The sequence below is a fragment of the Propithecus coquereli genome, unplaced genomic scaffold (genome assembly GCF_000956105.1).
Source record: "Propithecus coquereli isolate 6110/MARCELLA unplaced genomic scaffold, Pcoq_1.0 Scaffold95, whole genome shotgun sequence".
NCBI lineage: Eukaryota > Metazoa > Chordata > Mammalia > Primates > Indriidae > Propithecus > Propithecus coquereli.
Window position 1 is genome coordinate 6462114 of NW_012155840.1, and position 6305 is coordinate 6468418.

The following is a 6305-nucleotide window of genomic DNA, read 5'->3' on the forward strand; positions in this document are numbered from 1 at the left end:
CCTTCCATTCTTCACCCAGCGCGTCGGCAGCAACTTCCGTGGCCATACGCTTCTCATAGAAAGTACGAAGTTTGCGTTCATCGTCCACTTCAATGAGTTTCTGGCAGCCAGTGGCTGGGAAGGAGATATTCAGCTAAGGATTAAAAGAAGAAAATAAGCTTAGCAAACTATCTACACAAGTATTTGTATAACCACCTACAGAGGTAATTCCATTGCAAAAAGCCTTTCGTGTCACCTACACAATCAGCAGAAAACGTGAGACGCCGCTTTTAGTCACTGAAAGCACATGAAAGCATGGTAACGCTCAACACGCACCGCGTTCAAGGGCTTTCCTTCAAGCCCCGCGGAAGGACTCCGGGGACGACCGCGCTCCGCAATCGTTCACCGTCCGGAGCAGGGAGGCCGACCTAAGCAGCGAGACTGAAGGCGCGCACGACAGGGCTGCCGCAAACTGGGCAGCACGTCCGGGGGACGCCACCATGGCGCTCCCCGCCGGGTACAGCTCCAGCAGCAATCGCCCGCCATCCGCTCCCCGAAGGAGCTTCGACCCCAGGAGGACAAAGTTTCTCCTGCTTCAGACCCTTCTCCACCTAGGGCCAGGATCTTGAAGTGCTGAGACTGCGGCAAGTCCGCGTCTGGGACTCGATACGCGTTCCTCAAGCCTAGCACAGCACCCGGCGCCACTTCCTACCTTCATCCTGAAGCAGCTGGTCGCCTCCGAGGCGCCACGAAAAAGAGGCCCGACTTCCGCTTAGTCCCGTTCACATAGGCGCTTTCAGTTCTCGCGAGATGAGCAGACGCCTTGGCTAGCGGAAGTGAGTGCAGTGGGCGGTACTTCCGGGGATGAAGGTGTTTTTCTGTGTGGAGGTGAATTGGATGGGCTGAGGGTTTACGGTGCACCAATAACAGAAGTATGGCCAGGCGACCCCACATTTAGTTTGGGGTGTCAGCCCCTCCTCTGCCTAGTCTTTTCCGCGCTCGCTGGGGCTTGTAGCTGGTCCTCGGCGGAGCCGCAGTTCGTTCCAGACACTGCGCCTGATGGTACCGAAGTAGGAGAGCAAGGACTGGTGTTCGGCTTTTCTCTTGGGCTGTTTTGTACCTGAGGCTACAACCGAAGATTTCCACTTCGGGAGCGTGTCCTGCCCTGGTCCTGGCGATTCACAGCAAGAAATCGTGAAAGCCATGATTTGTTTTTCACTTAAATACTGAATCATCCTCTTGGCTTCTCAACCGCTTTGCAGTCTACTCTGTCTTATCACAGAATGACACCCTCAGTCGCTTTTTCGCACAAGCCAGTGGCCGCGGTTACCCCAAGTCCAGGCAGCCATCGGATGTCTCCTAAAATTTCCCTGCTTGCTTTCTTGCCTCTACGATCTTTTTAAAACTCAGTTATATCACTCCCCTGCTAGAAATGCATTATTTGCTTTCCACTGCAGTTAAATACTGTCCAGACTCCTTTCCATGGCTTCACAAACTTTCCAGTCTCAAATTTACCTCTTGTCAATCGTTAATGCCATGCAGATCTTTCACATTAAATGTCGCCTCCTAAGAGAAGCCTTTCCTAACCATACTACCTAAAATAGAACTCCTCCCCCCTTATTTGCTAGCATAGCACTGTTTTCCTTTATAGTACTTAATCATGGTGAATAAGTGGTTTATATATGGTCTGCCTTCTCTACTAGATGATAAATTTGGTCAGGGCTCACATCTTCATTGTGGTATACTCAGGACACCACTGAGTGCATGACACATAATAAGAAAATGCTCAGTAAGTACTTGTTAAATGATCATAACCTCAGCTCTGGCGTGTAATTGTATTAGTCTATCAGAATGTGGTAGTATGGAGCCAGCCAGCAGAGGGAGAATAAGTGAATGTATTATAGTAAATCTTGTATCAGCAATGATGCAACTCTTACTAGTACAGAAAGATGTAGAAAAGATACAGTGCATTTGATTAGTCCTCTAGAACATTGCTGGGATAACAGAATGGGAACCCAAATAATCTAACTCTGAAACACATTATTTATTTATTTATTTAGAGATGGGATCTCACTATGTTGCCCAGGCTGGCCTTGAACTCGTGGGCTCAAGTTTTACTCCACCTCAGCCTCCTACTCCATACCTGTAGTTGGGACTACAGGTATGTACCACCTGCACCTGGCTTGAAGCCCACATTCTTATTTTTTAAGCTGCACACTATTAATTGGATTAAAGCCCACATTTTTAAATCAGTACCTTGAAGGAGGTAACAGTCATTGTCTATTATACATTTACTCCATATTTTTTCTTCATGAAAAAAAAACTGCATTCCAAGGAAACAAGAATATGTTTACTTTCCAAGTTTATTACATACCATCTTATGCTTTGGTATCACAAAGTTTTGAATTTAGGTCTGCTTTGTATTCAGAGTTGAACAATTCTACTGAATCTTGTTTGATCATCTGACGTTAACACGTAGAATGTTGGTGACATGATGCTTTTTAAAACCTGTGTACTGGGAGGCTGAGGTAGGAGGATTACTTGAGGCCAGGAGTTCGAGACCAGTCTAGGCAACATAGTGAGACCCAGTATCTACAAAAATAAAAAATAAAAAAATTAGGCAGGCATGGTAGTGCATGCCTGTATACCTAGCTGCTCAGGAGGTTGAGGCAGAAGGATTTCTTGAGCCCAGGAGTTCAAGGCTGCAATGAGCTATGATAGCACCAATGCATTCTAGCCTTGGCGACAGAGCAAGACCCTGTCTCTAAAATAATAATAATAATCATAAATAAATAAAACCTGTGTACTGTATGTATTTTTTTGTTATTGAGGTGAAATTGACATAATTATTTTAAAGTGAACAATTCAGTGGCATTTAGTACATTCACAATGTTGTGCACCTGCCACCTCTGTTGAGTTCCACAACTTTTTTATCATCCATTAAGCAGTTGCTCCTCATTCCCCATTTCAGGCAGCTCCTGGAAACCAACAATCTGTGTTGTCTCTATGGATTTATCTATTCTGTATATTTCATATAAATGGAATCAAACAATATGTGACCTTTTGTGTCTGGCTTCTGATGTTTCTGAGTTCATCTGTGTTGTAGAATATAGCCGTACTTTATGCCTTTTTATGGCTGAATATATTCCACTGCAATTTGTTTATCCATTCATCCATTGATGGACGTTTGGGCTGTTTCTACCTTTTGACTATTGTGAGTAGTGCTGCTATGTTTGAGTACCTCTTTTCAGTTCTTTTGGGTGTATACCCTAGAGGTCGACTTGCTGGGTCATATAGTAATTCTATGTTCAATTCCTAGAGGAACTACAAAACTGTATTCCACAGTAGCTGAACCATTTTACATTCGCACCAGCAATGTATGAGAGCTCCAATTTCTCCACATCCTGGGCAACACTTGTTATTTTCTATGGTTTGTTTGTTTGTTTTCTTATTATAGCCATCCTAGTGGGTTTGATGTGGTACCTCATTGTGGTTTTTATTTGCATTTCCCTAATGAGATGTTTTCATGTGTTTTTTGGCCATTCGTATATCTTCTTTGGAGAAATATCTAGTCAAGCTCTTAACCCCACCCCATTTTTTGGCTCTAATTGTTTTTATTGAGGTAGTGGTGGTGAGTTAATGTGAGGCAAAGAGTAAAGTCTAGGACTGTGACTCAGGTTTATTTCTTTTCTTTTTCTTTTAAAACATTTTGAATGCATTTTTAAATTGCGGTAAAAATATGTAACATCAAATTTATCATCATAACCATTTTTAAGTGTACACTTCAGTAATGTTAAATATATTCACAGTGTTGTGAAACAGATCTCCAGAACTTTTTCATCTTGTAAAATGGAAACTCCGTACTCTAATGACTAACAACTCCCCTATTTTTCCCTCGCCTCAGCCTTTGGTAACCGTTATACTTTCTGTCTCTATGATTTTGACTACTCTAAGTACCTCATATAAGTGGACTCAAACAGTAGTTGTCTTTTTGTGACTGCCTTATTTCACTTAGCATAATGTTCTCAAGATTCACTCATGCTATAGCATGTGACAGGATTTCCTTCCATTTTAAGGCTGAATAATATTCCATTGCATGTATATACCACATTTTGTTTATCCATTTGTCTGTCAATGGACATTTTGGTTGCTTTCACCTCTGGGCTATTGTGAATAATGCTGCTATGAACATGGGTGTGCAAATATCATCAAGACCCTGCTTTCAGTTCTTTTGGATATATACCTAGAAGTGGGATTGCTGGATCATGTGGTAGTTCTTTTTTTAATTTTTTGAGGAACCTCCATACTGTTTTCCATAATGGCTGTACCAATTTACAACAGTATAGCAGTATAGCAGGGTTCTTTGCCCACTTTTGAATTGAGTTGTCTTATTTAGTTGTAAGAGTTCCTTATATATTCAGAACACTAAATCTTTATAAGATATATAATGTGCAAATATTTTATCCCATTCTGAAGGTTGTCTCTCTATTTTCTTGACAATGTCCTTTTGATGCACTAAATTTTTAATTTTGACGAAGTCTATTCTCATTTTTTGAATTGTGGTTGATCATACTTTTGGTGTCATTTAAAAATAGATTGTGAAATCCAAGGTCATAAAGATTTACCCCTCTGTTTTTTGTTTTTTTGTTTTTTTGTTTTTTGAGATAGAGTCTCACTGTGTTGCCCGGACTAGAGTGCCGTGGGGTCATCCTAGCTCACAGCAACCTCAGACTCCTGGGCTCAAGCAATCCTTCTGCCTCAGCCTCCCGAGTAGCTGGGACTACAGGCATGCGCCACCATGCCTGGCTAATTTTTTCTATATATTTTTAGTTGTCCGATTAATTTCTTTCTATTTTTAGTAGAGATGGGATCTCGCTCTTACTCAGGCTGGTCTTGAACTCCTGAGCTCAAACAATCCGCCCGCCTTGGCCTCCCAGGGTGCTAGGATTACAGGTGTGAGCCACCACGCCCGGCCTACCCCTCTGTTTTTAAATCTAATCTTAAAGATTTACCCCCATGTTATGGTTTTAGTTCTTGTATTTAGGTCATTGATCCATTTTGAGTTTATTTTTTAATATGATATGAGGTAGGGAGTCCAACTTCATTCTTTTTCATGTGGATATCTAGTTGTTTCAGCACCATTTGTCAAAGAGACTATTCTCTCCCTCATTGAATGGTCTTGGCACTCTTGTTGAAAATTAGTTGCCATAGATGTATGAGTTTGTTTTTGGACTCTTAGTTCTATTTCCTTGGTTTATATGTCTATCCTTATGTCAGTGCTACACTGTTTTGATTATTGTAGCTTTGTAGTAAGTGTCAAGGAAGAGTGGCCGGGTGTGGTAGGTATGGTGGCACATGCCTGTAGTTTTTATTTTTTTTATTTTTTGTAGAGACAGGGTCCTGCTTTGTTGCTCAGGCTGGTCTATAACTTCTGGGCTCAAGTGATCCTTCCACCTCAGCCTCCCAAAAGTACTGGGATTATAGGTGTGAGCCATGGCACCCAGCCTGGTTTTGATTTTTTAAAACATAATTGAGGAAATTGAGTCTTATAATTGAGAAAACATGGTATGTTTCAGTATAAAAAAGAATGAGGAAGAGTTCTATGAACTAATATGGAGTTGTTTCTCAGATATATTGTTGAATGAGAAAAGCAGGTTACCTTTTTAAATAGAAATATGCTTGGCTGGGCATGGTGGCACACACCTGTAATCTCAGCTATTGGGTATGGGTAGGCTAAGGCAGGAGGATCACTTAAGCCCAGAAGTTTGAGCCTAGCCTGGGCAACATAGCAAAAGCCTATCTCTAAACAAACAAACAAAAAATAGAAATATATTTGTTTCTTCATTTCAAAAGATACCCAGAAAGGATAAAACAGAAACTATTAATAATCAAACTAATTACCTTTAATGAGTGTCAATGGGGTGAAGGGTATAGAAATGGAAACAAGACTTCTGTGAGTTTTCCTTTTATTAAGTTGTGAATTCAATGTAAATGGTCGTAAATGTTTTAAAAAGTAAATAAAAGTGATAAAAAGAATATAAACAAATTATCCTAATAATATGTATCAAATTGAAATATAATCAGATAAACATTAATTTCAAGAAACTTTTGAATTCATTATTCTGACTCTACATCCCTAGTTGGCAATATATTTTAAGGACCAAAAGAACTACAAGGGGGATGTGGGACAAGAAATTACCTAATGGGCACCAGGCATGGTGGCTCATGCCTGTAATCCTAGTACCTTGGGAAGGCAAACGGGAGGATTGCTTGAAGCCAGGAGTTTGAGACCAGCCTGAGCTATGTAGCAAGACCCTGTCTTTACA